General features: G+C 39.9%; 2 long non-coding RNA genes across 2 annotated transcripts in view; both read right to left on the bottom strand.

Annotated features, from left to right (window-relative positions):
- Positions 1-24,875, bottom strand: part of LOC117504894 — a 797,517-nt gene that overhangs the window by 191,777 nt on the left and 580,865 nt on the right. The gene's annotated exons all lie outside the window — the stretch shown is intronic.
- LOC117504912 lies at positions 1,004-22,007 on the bottom strand. The gene is made up of 4 exons (XR_004558971.1): positions 21,994-22,007; positions 5,604-5,612; positions 5,365-5,369; positions 1,004-1,249 (listed from the first exon to the last, which is right to left on the bottom strand). It is a non-coding gene; the product is annotated as an uncharacterized LOC117504912 (long non-coding RNA).

Raw genomic sequence — 24,875 nt, 5'->3', positions numbered from 1 at the left:
CACCTGAATCATTTTAATAATCTTCTATTTATTTAAAGTGACTGGAGACCAAAAACATGACAAATTATCTTTTTATTTGAAGTAAAAATATTCACAATACAGTGATCAGTGTTGTTGTGTTGTACATATCTATAGGTATACAGTTAGCATTTACATTAACTAAGATCTTATTGTTTTCTTTACTATTTCGACTTAATTGGTATTCCAGTGCAAACTATATATATAGTTATTTTCATTAATTATTAAGGTCCTATTGTCTTATTTACAAGTTGTACATGTTCAATCAAGCCCCTCTATTTTGTCACGTGATAGTTTCAGGAAGACCACAATGGAAATAATCGTTTATTGTTATCCGTATATCATTGATATATTCACCTCTGTGTTTATATTGATTTTACAAAATAAACTCAGTCAATCAATCAGTCCACAAACACACTGAAAGCAACACATTACTTGTGCTGCAACAGTGAAAAGCATGTCCACGCTTTTTAATTTGACAATTCTCAGGAATATTGATATAGATTATGGAAATACAGTGTTCTACGGGTTACCGTTTAACTCCGCGCACGCACCGTGATCGGTGAAGCTACAGCATTTAATCGCCGCAGCTGCAGAACCACTTCCTGAACTTGTCAAAATAAAAGCTCTGTAGAGTTTCATACACGGTGCAGTCTTATACTAGGTTTCAGTTTTGTTTCCGTTTGATCATACCAACGGTGGCTTACATCTAGCACAATGATTGACATAAGAAACAGCCAATGACAATTGAAGAAGCACACAGGGTGGCCAGTCAGGTTCCAGGAAGAGCAGGCCGCTCCCGCCCCTGTGAATGGACTGACTCCTCTGCGCCTGGACTTCTCTTCGCTTTTCTATTGATTACAAGGTTGGAATCGTTTCTTGCACCTTAATTAACTGTGCATTACTTTTGTTAGTCTTTAAATGCAACAGCTACGGACTTTAGCTCATTAATTTGCTGCTGTGTGAGTCCTAGCAGTGGTTAGCTTCTCGTTAGCTCTTAGCTTGTGCTAGTTGTCGCTCCTCGCTTGTTCTTTTCTTGGTGCTCAACACTTTAAAATAACTTGTGTGATGTTGTCAGACAGGGTGGCCCTCTGAGAGAGCCGTGTCCGTAAGGTAGAGCAGCTTCTGAGTTCAGTGGAGTTAGATATCACGGACACTCCAGACCAGCTTAGTGTCTGGTCGGCTAGCGGGCCTGTTAGCATTAGTTTAGCTCCGCCGTCTAAAGACGAAGCTTTCAGTCCTGAGCTTCGTCCTCCGAGGCCGCGGGGAACTTCTACCCCGATCTGCAGGCCAGAACGCCGTGCGATAGTGAGAGGGGATTGACTTCTGTAATAATGTAAAAACGAGAAAACTTTAAAATACAGGGTAACACACGTAAAGCGACAAATGCACTTGTAGGGATGGATATTGGTAAGATTTTATTGATACCATTATCGAATAAAGCCGCGTTTTGATGCCTTAGCATCCGGCACACGTCAGACAACGGGGTTAATACCCAGTTCTATCCTTTACAATCACAGGTTAAGACACACGTGAGAACCCGCAGATAATGCCCTGTGTACCGCTGGATTTATCAAGGCAAATCCTGCGTTACTCCAGGAACGTTTGCATATAGGCACCGCCCCCAGAGTATAATAGGCTGAAGCAGCAGGAATACATGCCTCTGTCACTGCAGGGGAGGGAGATCATACTCGGCCTTTTCTTCTCCTTATCCTTTTCCCCTCCTCAACGTGTTGCTCCGTCTCCACCACAGGCCTCCCCTCTGCTTCTGAACCAGACCTCTTGGTAACTCCTTGCCGCTGCCAATTTTCTTTTAGGAGGCATACTGGAGCTTCTCTGCAAAAATGTCTGGAGCTGGCCGTGAGTGAGAGGCCTGCATGCAGCGCGCTAGCGTTTTTATATTGACCACCGCCTATCGGCCGTTTGGAACACCGTTAACCGGGAGGTGGCGTTTAGAATGGCGTACTGTCCGCTAGCGCTGCTGTTTTGTCTGCCTATGTCGCCAGTTAAAACGCCATTGAGGACGCCCATGTGGGCTCTATCGCCGTTTTACAAGCCGTTGATTAGGGATACAACGCCGGCCGCCTATTACGGCGGTGTAAACTGCAGCACTACAGGAAGGGGCAGGATGAAACGGCAATTAAAAAGTATCAAACGCCGTTGTTCGCGTTGTCTCCGTCGTCACGCCAATTCTCTGGGAGCGCTCCCGGAATTATTCGACATGTTGAATAATTTTTTCGACGATTCCTGGTAAAGCCGGAACTAAGCCACGCCCCCTAGTGCCGGCGTTAACAATGACGTGTGATCCTTAAGATGGCCAAAAACTCTTCCGGGACGCTTCCGGGAGCTCTTACCGTCTATGTGTAAACGGGGTTTAAGGATGACAGATGGTGCAAACTATTCCTTATTAGAACTCTGTCAATCCAAAAAATTATTTCCATCATTTTTTTTTTACCAAAATTGGAGCAACTTTAACTTTTGACCCCTGTACAAACTGAAACTGACCTTTGTCACCATTTTTGCAGTTTTTACCCCTTAACTCCAGCACATTCAGTCATAGATAGTCCAAACTATACTTTTTCAGAATCTTTATGATCAGACAAATAATGTGGTATATTCTTCAACATGATTGGAGCATTTTTAAATTTTGACCCCCGTGTAACAATTTACTGACCCCTGCAGCTTGTTAGAGGTCAGCTCCAGGATGTCTCCATATCAGAAAATAAACATAAGTTAATTTAGAATATGTCTGCTAAATTTTATGCTTTTATCCCAAACTGAACGATTGTTATGGAAATTTTAACTAAGCTGCACCATGATGGCACATGTTCTTCAATTTCAATATATTTTCATTTATATAGCGCCACATCACAACAAAGTTGCCTCAAGGCGCTTCACACAAGTCAGGTCTAACCTTATCAACCCCCAGAGCAAGAACAGTCATGTTCTTAAAGTACAGTCTTTAAGTATTTTTTATGTGCCATTCCTAGTGATGGGCAAATGAAGCCCCATTCAAGACTCGAGGCTTTTCATCAAACGTTTCGATACATGTCTCGAGGCCTCACACAGCGCTTGGTTTGCTGTACTGCCATCAAGTGGTGAAAGAAATGCACAGGATGAATTTACTCTGACGACCTCCTGGATTTGATGTTTGAACTTAAATTCAAATAACTCAAATAAATACTTGAAACAATAAATTAATAAACCAAGAATAATATTGTTCGTTAACTTATTGAATTAAACAAATGACTGAGTGAATTAAACAAATAAGTCCCTAGACATATTAGTTTTGAGACATATATTCATGTTATTTTTTTAAATGGGTGGTTTCAAATAATAATTTATAACAATGAAAGACTATTTTGGGGAGAGAGGGGCTGCTACGTCCATAATCAACCATTTAAAACAATCCATAAAATTGCATCCCAGCTGCAGGCATTGAACCTGTGATCTCCGTGCAGCAGGTGAGTGCTGTATCCGCTAAGCCATACCCCGCGTGTATTACCTGACTAGAAGTCTTCTATCAATGGTACACATGTCGGATATGTATATAAATCTCTTCATGAACCAGTATATATCTGTATACAAATGCTGTATATGGTTGTTTGTTTATTATATTTATATAGTTTACCTTACTGGGAGATATTAAATCAAAATGCTCCCAAACTGGAGATGTCTTGCGCCTTTTGGATGGCTCCATTGTAAGTTTCGTTTTTAATACTGATGCTGTTGTCAATCACTCTCCTCCACGCGCTGGACCGGGCAAGCACCAAACGTTTCCTGCATTTTTCGAGTGCTTTTCAGCGAATCAAATGGCTCAACGAAGCAGTCATGTGGTTTCAGAAAATGAGGCCTCGTTTAGCTGTAGTCACATGGTTTGATACAGGCCTCCAAGCTGGGCTTCATTTGACACGCCCCCTTTTGCTCATACAGCCTTCGGAGCCTCGCTTCATTTCGCCCAACACTAGCCACTCCCCAAAGCACGCTGTCATAGAGCAGATGTGAATGAACTATAACATTTTCCTGTTTAAAATGGAAAGAGTATTCTTACATCGCGTTAAGCGCATACTTGTATATCCCACTTCTAATCTTCTTGACACTGATCAATATGTTCACACCATCCACATTTATCATCTATAACGATGCCAAGAAATCGAGTCGACTTAACGCCCCACACAGGCTGTGGTCCTCACCAAGATGAAACAAAAAATGCAGAGATCATCTTTTGATCATCGAGCATTGTGTATCATTTGTGTTTTGTTATGGTTTGTGTCATCTGGATGTAAACTGGATAAAATCAAGAGCTGACGTTTATGTGACATTTTCAGTCTGCACCCGTTAAAGACGAGTTTACTCTCCAGCACAACACAGGTCATGCTTGTGCGTGAGTCAAAGTCATGCTCGTGTCAGGGGGCCTTAACTATCAGCCAGTCTCCATTTCTCTTATCTTCATGAGAAGACACAACAACAGGATGCCATTGCAGTGAGTCAACAGGGTGGATACTGAAAAGTAGGTCAAACAATCAACTGCAGAGTCCTGTTTTTGTGTGTTCCAGTGTGCCACTGTGTGTTTGTGGCTTTTTCTGAACCAGTTCCCGCGGGAGCTATGTTCACTAAGAGTTGAGATCTGTTCTGACTTCACATGGGTCTAATGCTGCGTTCACACCGGGCGTGACGTGAGCGACAGCAGCAACAGGTTGCCATGTAATCCCTATGTAAGGAAGCGTTTTGGCACCAAATCACGCAGCGCGATGCGATGGATGCGAATGAAGCGACGCGAGTGAAGCGATTTTGAGCGATTGGCGCGATATTGTATCACGTTGAAAATCTGAACTTTTTCATCTTGTCACGCCGCGATGACCAATCAGCAACTGAATATGTAGTGACGTGGAGATGTCTGGAGTTTGACTGAGGATGTGAACATGTCCTGTCTTTGGTAGCAGCCTGTGAGCAGGACTTATGTCTCTTTTGTCCTTTATTTCACAATTATGGCAGAGTTTTTGGAGCGAGCAGCAGCCCCACATCAGGGGGAGAGGAGTTTTTTATTATGTCTGCACGCAAGCGAATCGTCCGTGGAGATTTATTTTACTTATTAACTACACAGATGTATAATAAAACAAATGGTGACTGGTTTCTAAACACAATTATGACAGTTTTGGGGGGAAGAGCGAGGAGCAGCCCCACAGCAAGCAGCAGTTTTTTTTGTTTGTTTGTTTGTTTGTTTAATTCTTGACATGTGCACGTGTGAACGGGACAGGAGGTCCTCAAACTGGGTCCTGCAGAACCCTGTGTTATCATGTTTTCCGATTGTCCGCTGCGTGGAGAATGGCAGGAAAAACCGAAGACGCTTTCTCGCGAGGTGCGAGAAGAATTTGAATGTTTTAAACCAAAAAAAAAAAAGAAAAGAAAAATGCCACTTGTCCGGTCGGACAACGATTTAGAGCTATTACTTGTCCGATCACATTTTACACTTGTCCCGGACAATCGGACAAGCGTTAATGTCGATGGTAGGACTTTGGCAACATTAATTAAAAAACTCAGTGCTGTTACTGTTCTTTCTTTTTCTTTCAGTCTCTGCCCCTCACCTCACTGTTCTGGGAGACACGCAGACAGCCTGAGCCTGACTAGATCCAACTGTCAGGCTTCATATCACTGCCTGACTTGTCATACTGAACTGAGACGTTAAGACTGCTTACATAAAAATAAACATTTGTTAACTTGCCCAGACACTGAGCTCGCCCCTTCCTCGTTGATGACTCCGATGTGCTTTCGTTTGAGATGCTGCATCCTTACCGTCGTACTCCTGTGCCATGCGAGGTCCGACTTGCAAATGTTGCAGTTAAACGTCTTTGCGTTGTTTAACGTAAAGTGCTCCCACACTTTTGAAGTCTTGACTTTCTTCTGTGTACTTGCTTCTGCCATATTCTAAGTGTGTAGTTCTACAAAACAGTGTCTGATCTGCTCTGTGCGCTGGTCACTACTGGTGTCAGACCGCTTCTGATGCCATAATCGCTCGACACAACGCATCGATGACGCAATGTGTTGCCAACGCCTGTTATCGAATTTTATCGATTCATTGTTGCAGCCCTAATTCCGAGCAATTTACTGAGCACCGCTCATAGAATTTCAGTTACTCTTGTCAAGAAACAGGTAGAATATGCCGGAAAGCTGCGCATGTTTGCAAAGACACAAACGGAGGAAGAAGGGAGACAATATTTCCTTCCGTAAGTAAGTGGTTTTGGTTCTTCTTGTCACTTTGTCAGTGACATTTGGTTGATAAACAGGTGTATGTTTCCTGCCTGTGTCATCCGTGGGCACGAACCATTAACTCTTCACTTATATCTAGTTGATATTTTCTCTTGCCAGACCGATGTCTAGTTAAATAGGCGTGGGCTGGTATGAGATTTGGACGGCATATAGCTTTAAAATGTGCTTTAACAACAGTAGGACTATTTGTGATTCAGGCGCACTGACATGATGTCTACTGCTACGAGTACTATACCACTGATAACTTTAGAGAAAATACCAAAATAATAGTCACTCTTTTAGACATGTCACATCTGCCCCGTGGGAAATATGACTTACTTGCTGAGGGAGAAACGTGGCTGGAATAACGTCCAGAACTCTGGATGCTCAATACTTGGCCCAGCTTCACCAACAAAGTGCTTGGAATAGATGTATTTGTCCTTCTTGAAATGTTTGTGGGAGAAATTTGGTCGACCACAAGCACGACTCGAGTCAACTGCTTGTACTTCTCAGTGGTTTCAAAGACGGGATAAAGTTTACTCCTTCCACGTAATCCTTTGCAGGTATCTTGAATCGCTCCGCGTCTGACATAGGCCATAGCTACGGTGCTTTGTTACCACTGTTTTTGGCTTGAAGGGCTATTCCGCGGAAAATAAAATGAAAAAGCCGACTTGGTCCTTTTAGACAGAGAGAAAAGTTCAGCACAGGCTTTGCCTCCTACAGTCATGATGCAGAGCTAGCTAATGTTAGCTGCCTGTTTGTAAACAGAGACAGAGGTGCACGCCAGGGGAACAGCGGCAGCAGCTGCCTCTGCTCTGCCTGTCAAGAATTCTCATAACCCGCTCATACTGTAGTGACGGTATAACGGAAAATTTAGTGGTTTTGATACCGTGGCTTTTTGATATCACGGTATACCGTGAAACCGGTTACCGGAAACCATGTCGAGTCATTAGTGATTAAAATTGTTCGACAAGACCGGCGATTTTTTTACTTTTTTTTTTTTTTTTTTTTTTTTTTTATATGTGCACCTTAAAATAACGAGCTGCTGCTCAGAGATTATAATGACTGTGCCACTAACAGTCTAAGAAATGTGCACACACACACACCACTGACTTCATGAATAAAACTCGGTCAATAAAGGATAATTGTGCTATATATATATATATATATACGTGTAATGGTTTTAGGAGCCGCGCTGGGCCTGACTCAGCAGCTTGGAACAGATCAGATCCATGTAACTTTCAACACTAATATTTTGGAATGTGTGGGTGTCAGAGTAAGTTTAATACTTTCCTGACATGACTAAATGTTAATTAATTGTACTGGTTCGATATCCAGGTCAGAATGTCATTTTAACACTTATTTTGCAAGCGTTTTTCTGAGTGTGTTCAGTTGTGAATCCCCATTGAAAATGAATTAACATCTGGGAACTTGGTCAATATTTTGTCCGGTTAGGAGGCATCATGTCGCTGTCCATGAAGGGACGTTCACGTTTAGTGGACAGCATTTGGAGTGTGGACTCTAGTTCTCATATATAACCACTTTGGTTGGAGCATAACTAGCAAGGCTACTTTGTGTTGCTAGTTTTAACAAAAAAAGTTATGATCATTAATTGAGCCTTTAAAAACCAGGGGTCAAAATACATTTTTAACCTACTTGCACTGGTGCTAGTAACAAAAAAATTACTTGCACCAAAAAAAAGTTACTTGCACTGCCAAAAGTCAGTCTTACATCAACCTTAAAACTCCTCCTCTGATGTGTCAGAAGCTTCCTCTCTGGGCCCGTAAAGCCCCTTTCACACCGGGGCTGCTCCTAGTTGCATCATGTGTCGTCATGACGACGCCGCATGGAAGCAACCTAGTGCCGAGACGATGCAGCTCGACGCCACAACAGCACAAGGGACGCAACGGACGACGCAAAACGGACACCAAAAAGTAAACATGTTTAGTTTTTGTTTGCGTCCTGTGCTCGGCACAGAAATTAAGCGGTTTCAGCGCAAGTCATAGCAACAGGACGGTACTCGACGCCAGTGTATGATTCCTGCGGTCTGTGTTCCATTGTTCCTGAAGTATAAATCACGCAGGATTGTTTTTATACCGTGTACACAATGCAGTAAAACTACACGCTCAAAAAAAGAGCACAGAATAAAAATGCTCTCTCATCACAGTGTTAAATAAAGGACAAAAAAAGTCCTGCTCACAGACTGATTGCCAGAGACGGGACATGTCCACATCAACTATAACTCCAGACATCTCCACATTTAACCATTGACAGTTCGTTCGCGAGCACGCATCTCGCAGTCAAAGGAGAGATAAACTATAACAGAGCTCAGAGTGCAGACCTGCAGCTCAGCACAAGAACAAATACAGTAGTGTTCAGAATAATAGTAGTGCTATGTGTCTAAAAAGATTAATCCAGGTTTTGTGTATATTTCTTATTGTTACATGGAAAACAAGGTACCAGTAGGTTCAGTAGATTCTCACAAATCCAACAAGACCAAGCATTCATGATATGCACACTCTTAAGGCTATGAAATTGGGCTATTAGTAAAAAGCAGTAGAAAAGGGGGTGTTCACAATAATAGTAGCATCTGCTGTTAATGCTACAAATTCAAAACTATTATGTTCAAACTGCTTTTTTAGCAATCCTGTGAATCACTAACCTAGTATTTAGTTGTATAACCACAGTTTTTCATGATTTCTTCACATCTTCGAGGCATGGAGTCAACCAACTTGTGGCACCTTTCAGCTGTTATTCCACTCCAAGATTCTTTAACAACATTCCACAATTCATTCACATTTCTTGGTTTTGCTTCAGAAACAGCTTTTATGATGTCACCCCACAAGTTTTCAATTGGATTTCGGTCCGGGGATTGGACAGGCCACTCCAAAACATTAATTTTGTTGGTTTGGAATCAAGATTTTGCTCGTTTACTAGTGTGCTTGGGGTCATTGTCTTGTTGAAACACCCATTTCAAGGGCATGACCTCTTCAGCATAAGGCAACATGACCTCTTCAAGTATTTTGACATATCCAAACTGATCCATGATACCTGATATGTGATATATAGGCCCAACACCATAGTAGGAGAAACATGCCCATATCATGATGCTTGCACCACCATGCTTCACTGTCTTCACTGTGAACTGTGGCTTGAATTCAGAGTTTGGGGGTCGTCTCACAAACTGTCTGCGGCCCTTGGACACAAAAAGAACAATTTTACTCTCATCAGTCCACAAAATATTCGTCCATTTCTCTTTAAGCCAGTTGATATGTTCTTTGGCAAATTGTAACCTCTTCTGCACATGTCTTTTATTTAACAGAGGGACTTTGCGGGGGATTCTTGCAAATAAATTAGCTTCACACAGGTGTCTTCTGTCACAGCACTTACAGCTAACTCCAGACTGTCTTTGATCATCCTGGAGCTGATCAGTGGGTGAGCCTTTGCCATTCTGGTTATTCTTCTATCCATTTTGATGGTTGTTTTCCGTTTTCTTCCACGCGTCTGTTTTTTTTTTGGTCCATTTTAAAGCATTGGAGAGCATTGTAGATGAACAGCCTATAATTGTTTGCACCTGCGTATAGGTTTTCCCTTCTCCAATCAACTTTTTAATCAAACTACGCTGTTCTTCTGAACAATGTCTTGAACATCCCATTTTCCTCAGGCTTTCAAAGAGAAAAGCATGTTCAACAGGTGCTGGCTTAATCCTTAAATAGGAGACACCTGATTCACACCTGTTTGTTCCACAAAATTGACAAACTCACTGACTGAATGCCACACTACTAGTACTGTGAACACCCCCTTTTCTACTTTTTTTTTTTTTACTAATAGCCCAATTTCATAGCCTTAAGAGTGTGCATATCATGAATGCTTGGTCTTGTTGGATTTGTGAGAATGTACTGAATCTACTGGTACCTTGTTTCCCATGTAACAGTAAGAAATATACTCAAAACCTGGATTAATCTTTTTAGTCACATAGCACTACTATTATTCTGAACACTACTGTATAAACTAAAAGAGAAATCAAAGTCCACAGTTTGGCTGCAGCCACACTGTGCACTTTGATTTCTCTGTGCAGAGAATCTGTAGGCTGCATTCTCACCTCCTCTCTGCCCGCTGCTGCGCGCACCTGACACGTTGTCATGACACCACAGGAAGCAACTCAAAGCAGGTCCGGTGTGGTTATGACAGAGTTTGAGGGAAGAGCAGCAGCAGTGGCAGACTTTTTTTTTTTTTATTACGTGCGCGTGCGAACGAATCGTTACAGCAACTCCTTCTGTGTGTGAGAGTCATAAAACGCAGGGAAGATGTAGACAACACACTGGAAATTGTTTTTTTCCTTATTTATTCCTTTATTGGTTCATTCTACTGGTGCGTATAGTAGATAAAACTTGGATAAAGTTACTTGCACCAGTGCAAGTGGAGTATAAAATTACATGCACCGCTCGAATAAAACGTGCACAAACTAGCACATGCATGTACTCTTTCGAGCCCTGAAAAAGGAGCATTTTAACATTGAATAAGTGTTTTAATAAAATTGTTATATTAAAATTATGTTGAAAAAAGGCTTGAAAGTGAAAGTTTATCCAGTGTCTAGACATTGAATAAACAGCCAAAAGGTCTTTGAACATGTGTATCAGATGGTAAAAAGTAGTGATGGGATGATGATACCTCAAGGACTGTATTGACACACTACACAACTGTGTAGGCACCGTATTGACACTGTGTTGGTCGCTCAATAGTGACCCCTGCAGTAGTTATAAAATCACTGCAGGTAAATAAAATGAAAATAAGATGGAAAAGATAACGTGCTGCAAATGCAACATCAGCCTGTGAAATAGTTAATCGCTAGTCCTCTATTTAAAATATGATCTCATCGCATAATTTCATGTGCTCAATTTGTGTGTCAACTTAAGCTGTTCATGAGAAGAGTTTAAAATTTGCTTAAAACCTTGTTTGTGTAAATGCTAAACTGAGTTGGTTTGTAAAATATAGCAAATTTGTCTGTAATAAAATTCAGTTAAAATTTGTAACTTTAGTTAACAAATTTCCATACATAAGTGTTAAAGCATATGAAATAAAAGACTAAAAATATATTTATTTATGCATTTTTATTGAGGAACAAATGTTTCTGAAGTGTCTTTGCTCCAGTATTGTAAAGGAGTACAAACATATCTAATCTTATTTGGTGTCAAAAGATCAAAATTATTCCAGACTGGGGAAACGGCTTTGAATGATCCATGAAGTCAGTGGAACAAGGTGAGGGCAAGAAAAACTCCAACAGCAAAACTCCATCCAACAAATCCACAACATGTCGATACAGTTGGCACAGCGCAGCCGAACGACACAGTTCCTGTATCGGTCATGTGAGTTTTTTCTTAAAGCGATACACGCACCAATACAGGGTTTCACTCTTGTTTGCTTGGCACAGTGCTGACGCACCAGTGTTGTTCATCCCATCACGAGTAAAAAGTGCTGTAGAAATTCAGTCCATTAACATTTTGTTTTGCAAACAGCAACATTACAAACTATGAATTAAATTACTTGGCTTATATATTTTTAATGAGTTGTAATGTCACTATAGATTTGTTCATATCATATTTGATGACTTCTGACATCTTGTTCGAGTGCCATGTAAGTACTAATAATCATCCATCTTCTGTACCCGCTTACTCCAATTAAGGGTCACGAGGGGGCGGAGCCCATTCCAGCTGTCATGGAGCGTGAGGCGGGTACACCCTGGACAGGACGACGATCTGTCACAGGGCCACATATAGACAAACAAACATTCACACAGGGGTGCTAGTTTTCCGTCAAATGATGGAAATCAAAATCGAAATTCAGCTTCCTTCAATTCCATCAGAAGTTCTCAATCACTAAATTAAAAAAAACTATTTTAATGCTTTACTTCACTACGTGCGTGCGAGGGGGGCGTTCCATGTCTGACACTGGCTGGTTTCAGCAGCTGCGGCTTCAGTCAGTCGACTGAGGCTACTGTGGGGCTCAGGATGCTGCTGGGTTTTGTTTGGATGAACTAGCATGTTTCTCTTTGATCAAAACATTATTTAAAAAGGAAGATTGACACTTAAAGTGAGAGCAGACGGTGCGGCTGTTGAACTGCGTCGGTGAGCGGGCTAGAAGGAGGGGGAGGGGGTGTTAGTGTTTTATTCTGTAATCGTGATCGTTACTGAGTTTTTAAGATGCCTGTTGCAAAGTGTTCTTGTTTTAATGACATCGTGCACGTTTTATCAGTCCGCGGACACTGATCTGTGTGTTAGAGCGGAGTTTTGAGGAGGAAAAAATCCCTCTCAAAGCCTGGCTGTTGCGACAGTTGTCGTAAAGCGGGACTGGTTGGTTGCTGCGGCGACACTGTGTAGCTCCTGCAAGACGCTCAAGTTAAACATAGCATGTGGACATCGCAAACTTTTAGAGCTCTTAAGCTTTTAAAAGAAGAATTGTGCAGCATGTCTGTGTCACGTACTGACATCGGAGAAAGGGAAGATGGCGAGAAAGACAGTTTGAAAAAAGTCTGATCGGGACAAGAATCCGTGGCTTAATCAACACACCTGAAAGATAAAAGAAACGGGAAAAGTGAACTGTGCCATCAGGAAACTGGTAGAATTTTTCTCTCTCTGGAAATAAACATTGTGCTATTCAAATAGGATTTAGAAAAAATTGTAATTTTTTTCATTAATCTTAACTTTCTTTCATTGGAAACAAAGACTGTCGCTTTCAGGTATTTACATGAATTTACACAATGTAAATGAGTTTTTATTAATGTAGAATTTTCATGGGAAAAAGACACTGCGGCTTTGAGTGGATTTACAGGAATTTACACAAGAATATGTGGCTTTTTTACTATAAGGTATGTTATTGATATTTTACCATGTTTTTCAAAATATTCTTCAAGCTTTAGCTGTGGTTTTTGAAATGCTTTAACAGTCTTTTCAGTTTTCATGAATTTCATGTAGTTTAATTGTTCTGAGTTAATGCATTATTTGGTTTATAATTAAAAGGAAAAAAGTTCCAGGTCCTACTTCCACGTTATATTCTGTTATTTGAACATGATTAATGACTGTTCAAATGAAAGGCTGAATACGGGATCATATGTACTAATTTTGAGATTTTTTGTTTGTTTGTTTGTTTCAGGAGATGCTGAAAATGTATCATTAGATAAAAAAAATAATTTGGTTTCTGGGATCCCATGGGGCATGAGACCTCAGCTCCTGGGGCCTATGCCCCCCAGACCTCCTGCAAATTTTCCTCAGATTTCACAATTTTCATTTCACAGGCCTGTAAATGAGGCTAAACTTTCGCTGTTCACGTTTTACTTTTGATATTAATGTTTGCAGTCTTGACTGTGTGTAAAATGCTGGCTAATGTGATATTAATGGTATCGATCTTTAAGTGTGAGGTGAATTAAATAGAGGGAGCTGACTGACTTCCAGTGAACCTGCCTGTAAGATAAAGATAATGGTCAATAAACTCTTACAGCATTTGACAAAATACGTACGTCGAATTATGAGGTGAAATTTCCTAAAATCATTTGCAAAAAGAACAAAACACATTAAGTTGTCTAAAGCATAGAAAACGTTTTTTGTGCACTTAATTTTGTTATGATAAAACACATCAGGCTTAACCACATTGAATTTTTAAGATTTTCACTGCACAGGGCGAGGTTTGTTTGTTGCATTACATTTCCAAGCTTCATGGTAGAGAGGAACATCTTCTTTGTTTTTGAAGAAGGTTCTTTTATGTTCTGCTGGTAATCCAACAGACAAAATTTGCAGCCCTTTTACCATCAAATCAAACACTTCACAAGTGGTTTACAGGTTTAGATAAATGGGAAAAACTCTGATAACTGTGAATAAACATTGAATTTGATATCAAAGAGAACTGAAGTCAGATGATCATAAGTTTAATCCTGTAGTATTCATGTTGCTAATTTATTTTAACTGAAATTCATTAGATATTAAAAATCACAAGAAACTGAATCATGCGGAACAATGCTAACAGAAGTTACTAGTATTCCAAGAATGCATCATTGACAGAAAAAGGAAAATATGAACATATACTGTAGTTAACTTTTCCTACATATAAAATTTTCTAAGCAGATTTATTTGGATGTCTTATTTCGGTATTATATATTGGGTTATAGTGCCAGTGAAAAATTGGTAAGTATTGGTAACTTTTTTTGCAGTCAGAGATACACTTTTTTATTTAGAAAAATCACAGATAAAAAAAGTGCTTTTTCTAATTAAGAACTGTGTGTCCAAAATTCCCCAGAAAAAAAATCCATCTTTTTTTTTTTTTTTTTTTATTTCCCCCGGACCCCCCAGTACACTTCACGCCTGCGTAGCTTGGATTGTGCAGCTTCACAGCACAAACTGTCCATAGCCAAAAAATGTTAAGTCAGAAAAATTTTTTCTCACCAGCACCCATGTTCTCTCTCACACACACACACACACACACACACACACACACACCAAGCTGCAGCACCCGGAGAGAACCCACACAAAGACGGGGAGACCATGCAAACTCCACACAGAAAGGTCACAGGTGGGAATCGATCTCATGACCTTCTTGCTGTCAGGCAACAGTGTGAACCACAAATCCACTATGCTGCCCTAAGTAGAGCCCGACCGATATATTGGCAGGCCGATATTATCGGCCGATATAAGCCCTTTTCAAAGTACTCGCTATCGGCCGAAATTTTGCCGAAAGAACGCCGATAATTTCTCACAAACAGAACGGTTACTGAAATAATGTTTGTGTCGGCAGTGTAAAATGTCCTTGCACCGTTTGTCCAATAGATGGAGCTCTGACTCCATTCAACTGAGAGCTGCTTACACCCCTGCTTAAATGTGTTCATCACCGGCCCCTGTAGTTCGCCGTCACACTGCACTGATCGGCTGACAAAAGCATACAAGTAAATTTATAAGGATGTTCTTTGTAATAATTTTGCGATTACATTCACCCCAGTTCAACTCAGTTTGATTAACTCAGTTTATGTAGTAATGTGTCAAATGTGCTTCATTGCGTTGGTCACTTTTTATTAAGCCCACGTTGTGTTGACCTTATTTCTTGCATGAAAAACTTTCATTTACTGCTAAGAGGTTGAAATATTCAGATTCACTGGTCGTCCGGAAGGGTTCTGGGAATTACTGCCATTCGCCATTAACCCTCTGGGGCCGACGCTGTCATATATGACGGCTGGGACCAAGCTTCACTAAATTGTAAATAACTTTTTAATGATATGAGATAGAAACTTACTTTTTTTTGCTGAGAAGTTAACTCCACGGACGTTCGATCCATCGTCGGCCATCTTGGTACTCCTCATAGAAGATGTGTGATGACGTGCGCAATGTGAGTGTCCAATCGGAATTGGTTCTCCGTCACATGGTTTTCCGAATTCCAATCATAGGGCAGATTTACCTCATGTGATATGACAAAGATCATTTTCAGGAGGGATATCTTACTAGTTGGCCCATTTGAAAAGCCCCCTAACTGCTCCAATTGCATTTTTGCATTTATTGAACTTGAAAATTCTTCTCTGTTATAAAGTTAATCAATATGAGGACAAAGCTTCAGCTTTTAGCTCATACCTTTTTTGTTAAGGGTCCAGAAAAGAACATTTTATTCATTAAAAAATAAATAAGAATATCGGCTGATTTATCGGCTATCAGCAAATCAGCAGATTTATCAATTATCAGCATTTTTTTTCATTCAAATATTGTTATTGGCATTGGCCTCAAAAAAAAATCCATATCAGTCGGGCTCAAGCCCTAAGTAGTAGTAATACATTTGTAAAGCATTTTGAATAAAGGAAAAAAAAAACCTCAGCAAAGTGCTGAACATAACGGCAGATGAACATGAAACAAAGATCCCCATATCCTAAAATAAAAAGAAAAACAGAAAAGAATAAAACACAAGAAAAAAAATAATGAAAGAAGATAAAAAAAAAACCTTTAAACTAATTGCAGTCGACAGAAAATATCTTTTAAAAATAGCATTAAAGTCACATTTCAAATGCCAACAGGCAGACTGTTCCACAAGATAGGACCACGGCAAAAAAAGGCTCTGAAGCCTGCAGACTTTTTAACCCTTGAGACACAGAGCAAGTCTGCATCCAAGGACCACAGGGCACGAGGAGGCACATAAGGCTGAGCAAGTTCAGCAAGATAGTTGAGTTCATGACCGTTTAGAGCCTGAAATGTCTAACAAAATCTTGAAATCTAGTCCTCGAGTCGATGGAGGGAAGCCAGAATGTCTGTGATCAAACCTCCTGGTTTTCATCAAAACTCGAGCAACAGTAATTCTGTACCATCTGTAGACATCCTACACTATTTTATAGCAATCCAGGAAATAAAACACTGCAATAGTCAGTTGTGGAAAACAAGGACATGAATTACAATTTGTGAAATTTAAAACAAAGGCTGATGTACATTTCCACTTTATCAGTTCCATCAGTGCAATAACGTACTGTCATCAGGTCAAACTCACCACTGATACTTTATTTTACTGAGTGTTGTTCTAACATTTATTGTTAAATTAATTGTATTGTTTCTTTACAGACATGCAGCCGTTGTTGGTGGTTAAAGAAGAAACTCTCCCTGAACACCAGGAATGGAATCTGAGTGTTGACCAGGAGGACATTAAAGAAGAGGAGAAGCTGTGGATAAGTCAGCAGGGAGAGCAGCTTCAGCAGCTGGAGGAGGCAGATCTCACCAAGTTTGGTTTCACTGCCGTCCCTGTTAAGAGTGAAAATGATGATGAAAAACCAGAGTCATCACAGCTTCATCAAAGCCGAAGTGATGAGAGCACAGAGGCTGAGCCTGTAGCCAGCAGCTCATCTGTACACAGAACACTGACAGCAGAAGCTAATAAAGAGGACGATGAAGGACCACAACCAGCCAGCAACTCGGGTCCAAACAGTCATTTACAACCAGATACCAGTGGCAGGAGTTCAGACAGTTCTGGAACTGAGACTGATGACAGTGATGACTGGAAACAGACCAGAGAACTTCAGTCAAGTTTTAACTGTCAGAAAAATACCAATATTGTTTGTTCAGGCAACACTAATGAAAAACAATTTAAAGGCTCTAAATATGGAAAAGCACCTGGTCACATGAACAACTCAGAGCAACAAACGGGGAGGAAAGCAAGAAGAAAACCATTTAGCTGTTCTGATGGGAGTAAAGGACAGAAACAGAAGGGCACTCTGAACAAACACATTAGAATTCAGACAGGACAAAAAACATTTGTCTGTTCTGAGTGTGGTAAAAGGTTTGGACAAAAGGGCGACCTGAAGAGACACATGATAATTCATACAGGACAAAAAGCATTTGTCTGTTCTGAGTGTGGTCAAAGATTTGGATATAAGAGCACCCTGAAAACACACATGATAATTCATACAGGACAAAAATCATTTGTCTGTTCTGAGTGTGGTCAAAGGTTTGGACGAAAGGGCACCCTGAAAACACACATGATAATTCATACAGGACAAAAAGCATTTGTCTGTTCTGAGTGTGGTCAAAGGTTTGGACGAAAGGGCACCCTGAAAACACACATGATAATTCATACAGGACAAAAATCATTTGTCTGTTCTGAGTGTGGTCAAAGATTTGGACGAAAGTTCACCCTAGAAACACACATGATAATTCATGCAGGGCAAAAACCATTTGTGTGTTCTGAGTGTGGTCAAGGGTTCGGACTAAAGGGAACCCTGAACAAACACGTGATAATTCATACAGGGGAAAAAGCATTTGTCTGTTCTGAGTGTGGTCAAAGATTTGGACGAAAGGGTACCCTGAACAAACACATGATAATTCATACAGGACAAAAATCATTTGTCTGTTCTGAGTGTGGTAAAAGATTTGGAGAAAATGGCTACCTGAACAAACACATGATAATTCATAAAGGACAAAAAGCATTTGTCTGTTCTGAGTGTGGTCAAAGATTTGGACAACGGGGCAACCTGAACAGACATATGATAATTCATACAGGACAAAAAGCATTTGTCTGTTCTGAGTGTGGTCAAAGATTTGGACAAAAGGGCACCCTGAGCAGACACATGATAATTCATACAGGCCAAAAAGCATTTGTCTGTTCTGAGTGTGGTAAAAGATTTGGAAGAAAGAGCCATCTGAACACACACATGATAAAAAGACATCAAAGATAAATGAAAAAACAAAGGCAAAAAACAAGAAGGCAATGAAAATGCACCCCAGCTAAAATCTCAAAGCAAATATGAAAAAGTCTAAAAATGATAAATTGTACTGACCGGATGTCTTCCAGGATAAAAAGGTCCCCAAAACATGCCTTGGCACCAGGATCTGTGAGGAAAGCAATGGTGCAACTTCACCCAGTGCTGCGGGGAATGATCTCTCCTGCGGAAGCGCTCAGCTGGATAATCCACCAGATCAGCATACTTCTGATCCTGGACTCCAGCAGCAACAGCCTCAAAGGGCCAAAAGAAATGTACGAAACTATGCTATTGTAAATTGGACCATTGAGGAGAAGAAAAAGATCTTCTACTGCTTTGCTTACTCAAGGCATGAGAAGTTGGGCAGGAGGAAAAAGGCAGTATTTGAGAGGCGGATAAAAGAAGCAGACTTGCCAGTGGAAAAGAAAGAAGCCACCACAACTGCAAAACTACAATCGATTGCCTCTCAAATCACAAAATATCTGACAGCAGAGGAAATAAAAAATAAAGGAAGATGCCCAAATAGAAGCAATAAAGGATCATCGGTCTATGGCGGAAGGGCAACAAATTGAGTTTGAAAGGATTCAGTGGAAGAGGGAGGAAGAGTGAGTACTGCTGTGGGCAACAGACGCAGTACTCACTCTTAAAATAGTAAAATATACCAACCAGGCAAAAAACAAACACACAGAACGTCTGTTCTGTGTGTGGTAAAAGATTTGGACTGAACAGACACATGACAATTCATTAAAGGGTAACGCAACATCACATTAAGATCTTGTCACAACAGACTTCCATTTTTAAATTGGCAGAAAATGGAGACCTCCTACAAGAGAGATTAAGCAATGATCTGACACCTGCAACAAAACTAGTAAGACAGACCAGTGGAAAATACAGCAAAAGAGAACAAAAACATTGAAGGGACAGATGGAAAAAGCACAAATGGGCTGGCTGATTCCAAGAAGAACTTGTGACTGATTAAAAAAAACACCTTCATTGGATTTGCTCAGAACTTTCATCTGTTCATCAGCGGGCATATTTATCAATGCAGCTTTTGTGTAAAAGCTTCTTACACACAAGGCTGTTTTTCACAGACTGCTGTCATAACATGCAAGCGCACTGTAAATGCCAAAAACACGACGTCTCTAGTACCATAGAATATTCCTTTATTCCGCCATTACGTTCAAAAACACACACAGAGTCGTCCTCCCAGTGAGCGAGAGAGAGGAAAAAAAAAAACACATCTCGCTGCCTCTCACAATAACACGTTTCCAAGTGTAGGAAGTTAACATGTATTTATCAATGCAGCTTTTGTGTAAAAGCTTCTTACATGCAAGGCTGTTTTTCCACAGGCTGCTGTCATAACGTGCAAGCGCACTGTCAGGAAAGGTCTGAAACTCACAATGACACAAAGAAAGAAATGATTTGACCACTTTAGAAAGAAAACATGGACTTGTCTGATTTGGGGAAACTTTTAAAGGATCTGTGCTGTCCAAAAGGCAAGAGTTCACGCTGATGCCGTCCTGACGCAAAATCATCAAGACTGGCCACGATATAAAATTTACTGCAGCCCCGGGACACAAATGTCCACAATACATGTGGGGCCACATTCAAAAATCAATTCTTAGATTAACATCTGTGTTTTTTTTGTTGTTTTGTTACTGAACCACGTTTGTGTTTCAAGTGTAGGTGACATGTAATGTCATGTTTTCATGAATATTTAAGACTAAAACAGTTTGAAATTTATCCTTTCCTGGTGCGCAGTTCTTGAAGAGATAAATATTGGGATTTTGAAATGCACCAACCAGGAACTTCCTGGGGTGCCGACATTGGACAAGGAGGAAGCGGAAGTGGTGTCAGCTCCAGAACCATTATCTTAATTGTCCCATTAATTTATGGATATTTACAGGCTACTGAGAGCCCCATGGTTCGGGTCAGAACTGCACCATGTTTTCGGTGTCAGATCAGTTCATTTTTGCCAGCAGAATGGCAGGTGGAACACTTATATTGAGGAGCGCGCACTTGCACTGTGTCCCTGGCTTCTCCACTCAACACGGAGACAAAACTTTTTCAGTATTTTCAGATTATTTTATTGTATTCTGGATCATGGGATAATGTCACGTGCAGACTGAGACATGAGCACATGATGCAACTACTAACAAGCTGATTTTGAGTTTTAACACTACGATCGCTTCTGGTAGTATCACAGGTGACCAAAGACCCAAACAATGAGCCAGCACTTCTGTCTTTGTGCGCCCTGCCCACTGCTGGAAGTTCCTGTTTACCACATAGCTTGTAGCAGTGAAACAACTGAGACGAGCTAAGCTCAACTCTACACACATAAAACAAGCCATTATTCCTCAACAGAATATAGCAGTGCCACAGTGAGGCAGAGGTCTTGGAAAATAAAGCAGTTTTGACTTATGGTTTTGATTTTACTCACTCACACACACACACCTACGGACTATTATAAAGATGCCAATCTACCTAACCTGCATGTCTTTGGATGTGGGAGGAAACCCATGCAAACACGGGGAGAACATGCAAACTCCACACAGAAAGGCCACGGAAATTGAACCCACGACCTTCTTGCTGTGAGGCAACAGTGCTAACCACTAATCCACCGTGCTGCCCTTGATGATGAAAATCAATGGTTATTCTTGTTGATGCGACGTTGAAATAAAAAAAGTGTCCACGTTTCCAGTTTCTCTGTGCAAAGCTCTTCTTGGATTCTCAGTCTGTGGGTCAGAATCTCCATATCAACAATACCTTTTACAATTTGTATCCATTCTTCTATATTAGGAGGTTCTACTCTACACCACTTTCTAGTAATAGCCTTTTTACAGGCTATTAGCATTTATCATATCCTTCTACATCTCTACTGATATAACCAAAATACAAAAACATGATGGTTTTAGGGATCGCATAGCCTAAAATCTATGTAATTAGTGAATGGATATGTTCCCAAAATAATACAAGTTTAGGGCACAACCAAAAAACAAGAACATGGTTCACACTGATATCTCCACAGTCCCTCCAACAGGGCTGTACTCTGGATACATATCTGGCTGTTATTTTGGGGGTTATAAAAAATCTAATTATATTTTTCCAACCGTGCTCCCTCTAAGTTCTGGAGGAAGTGGTTGAATGCTGAGTTCTCCAAACACCCAACCACTCTTCTTCAGAAACATTCATTCCTAATTCTTTTTCCCCATTTTGCTTTCACTTCTTTAGTATTGTGAGTTCTATTAGCCTTAAAATATTTATATAATAAAGTTATGGCCCTGTATTTTTTAGAGTGATAAAGTCCATTAATCATATTTATTACATTATTATTAGGATTAACGTTACTCTTCATTTTTTTGTCATAAAAATCCCTTAATTGAAGATAACGGAAATGATCTTGATTATTCAGATCAAAGTCCTTTTTTAGTTCTTGAAAACTTTTAAAACCTTGTCTTTTACTAGCACACACCATGCTGTTACTCCTTTATTAATCCAACATTTATATGTCTGATCTTGTGTACCTGGAATAAAAGTTTTACTGTAAGCAGGCCATTGAAGTAATGAGAGTTCTTTTTCTCATTTATATTTCCGTATTATTTTCAGCCACATTTCCAAAGTAAAACATGTTATCGCATCCACTTTATTTAGATTATTCTTTATTACATCTGTTTCTGCAATAATACTTGAGATTTCTCTTCCCTGTATATACTGTTCAATATTTTTCCATTTTGAGACATAATTTGCGCCACACCAATTTAATACAGGAGTGATTTGGGCAGCATAGTAGTATTCCTTGAGATTAGGCAGTGCCATGCCTCCCCCATCCTTTCCAATTTGTAATTTTTCAAATTTTATTCTCGGTTTTTTACCATTCCATATGAACCTTGAAATATCTCTGTCCCATAATTTAAACTGTTTTCCTGGTATTTCAATAGGAAGTGCCTGAAAGAGATAAAGGAGTCGAGGCAGGATGTTCATTTTCATAGTATCAATTCTGGAAGTTAAATCCAATATAAGAGATTCGCACCTTCTGAAGTCATTCTTAATCTCCTGATCTACTTTTGAAATATTTACATCGTATAATTCATCTAATGTTTTGGTTGATAAGATTCAATGATAGGACATCTTATTCGAGTTCCAGTTCAAATTATATCACTTTTTTAGAGTTTCAGATGGAGAATAGTTTATTGTCAGTATTTGTGTTTTTGCCAAATTTAATTTGTATCCAGAGTAAAACCCGTACACCTCTAATTTGTGAATTAAATTAGGTAAAGATGACTCTGGGTCTTTTAGGTAGCATATTACATCATCCGCAAAAAGTCCCACCATATGTAAGTCATTCCCAATAGTATTCCTTTGATATCCTCACTTTGTCGGATGAATTGTGCTAGTGGTATAAATTGCAAACAGAATAGGCGACAGACTACATCCTTGACGCACTGAATGTTCTAGTCTTATAGAGTCGCTCAAATTACCATTTACTTTAATTCGGGCTGTAGGTGAATAGTATAATGTTCTCACACACTGTACGGCATTTGAATTAAAACCAAATCTGGTTAGAGTCTCACACAAAAAATCCCAACAGATACTATCGAACGCTTTCTCTGCGTCAAGACCTACTATAGCAGTTTGTATTTTTCTTTCTTTAATATTTCCTATAATATGAAGACTCCTCCTTATATTGTCCCTAGTTTGGCGACCTTTTATGAATCCTGTTTGATCTTCCTCTATTATATCTCCAACAAATTGTTCAAATCTTTTAGCCATTATAGAAGTATAAATTTTGTTTCCATTAAGTATGTATAGATATTGGCCTGAAGTCTGCACACGTTTCACTTTTTTTCTTTTTTGGAATAACAGTTATAATTGGTTCCCTCCAGGAACCATCACCTACCATACTGATTGATGGAGCACCACTAGAAGTTGTAGACAGCTTTACCTATCTGGGCTCAACAGTAACCTCCAACACATCTCTAGACTTCCACGGCCACCATGGCTAGACTAACTAAGCGAGCATGGACAAACTCCAAACTCACAATAAACACCAAGATCCGTATCTATGAGGCATGCATACTGAGCACCTTGCTCTACGGCAGTGAAACCTGGGCCACATATGCATCACAAGAACATCGTCTCAACAGTTTTCACCTATGGTGCCTCAGACGCATCCTGAACATAAAGTGGCAGGACAGAGTCACAAACAATAAAGTGTTAGAGAAGGCCAAGTCTGTTAGCATACATATACTGCTATCTAAATGCAGACTGAAATGGTTGGGACACACAAACAGAATGGCTGAAGGCAGAATCCCTAAAGACCTCCTATATGGAGAACTGGCAGAGGGGAGATGTACAATTGGCAGACCGCACCTCAGGTTCAAGGACGTCTGTAAAAGATATGAAATCTGCTGGAATAGACTGGGAGACCTGGGAACAGCTCGCACCCAACCGGGACACTTGGCATCATGCCATATCAACTGGAATAAAACATGCTGAGCTACAAAGAAGAACTTGCAACGAAGAGAAGAGGCAATGAAGGAAAAGAAGTCGTCCAAACTAGGGGCACAGACCATCGTCTCTCGAGATGGAAGGAGCCAACACTATATCTCCAACAATTTGTTCAAATCTTTTATCCATTATAGAAGTATAAATTTTGTTTCCATTAAGTACGTATAGATATTGGCCTGAAGTCTGCACACGTTTCACTTTTTTTCTTTTTTGGAATAACGGTTATAATTGCTTCCCTCCACGAAGGTGGAAGAACTCCTTCCCTCAATGTGTAATTGAATGATGTTTCTATTAATGTTATAAGTTCAGTACTAAAAGATTTGTACCATTCTGATGGCAGTCCATCACTACCTGGTGTTTTATTTGTTTTGAGTTTACCTACTGGCTTCTCTATTCCAATTTTTGTTATATAAGATGTAAGTAGATCATTTAGTGCCAGTTGAAGGTAAATCTAAATTATGTAGAAAGTTTCTCATTTGTTCTCTATCTGTGCCCGGTGATTGACTGTATAATTTTTGGTAGTAATTTTTAAACAAATGTTCTATTTCTTTAGGTTCATGTGTAAATTGATATGATTCATCTTTCTTTAATTTATAAACTGCTCTTTCTACTTGCTGTTTTTAAGTTTCCTGGAAGTAATCTGCTTGCTTTAGGCCCCACTTCATAGTAAGACTGTCTACGAAATCTGGCTTTCTTTTCAAGTTCTGAAGTTAATAGTTTATCTATGTTGTTTCTGATGTCTTTTATTTTCAATCTTAAGTCAGAATTTAAAGTAATTTTATGTTCATTTTCCAATATTCCAAGTTTTCTTTTTTCTTTCTTGTACATTTGTAGCTTAGCTTTTTTTAGTGCTACGGTCTTGGAAATGAGCTTTCCCCTTATAACCGCTTTTAAGGCA

This window comes from Thalassophryne amazonica, chromosome 23, assembly GCF_902500255.1.
Source record: "Thalassophryne amazonica chromosome 23, fThaAma1.1, whole genome shotgun sequence".
In the NCBI taxonomy this organism is placed as follows: Eukaryota; Metazoa; Chordata; class Actinopteri; order Batrachoidiformes; family Batrachoididae; genus Thalassophryne; species Thalassophryne amazonica.
The sequence above is the reverse complement of the archived record's forward strand: the minus strand, read 5'-3'. Positions and strand labels throughout refer to the sequence as shown.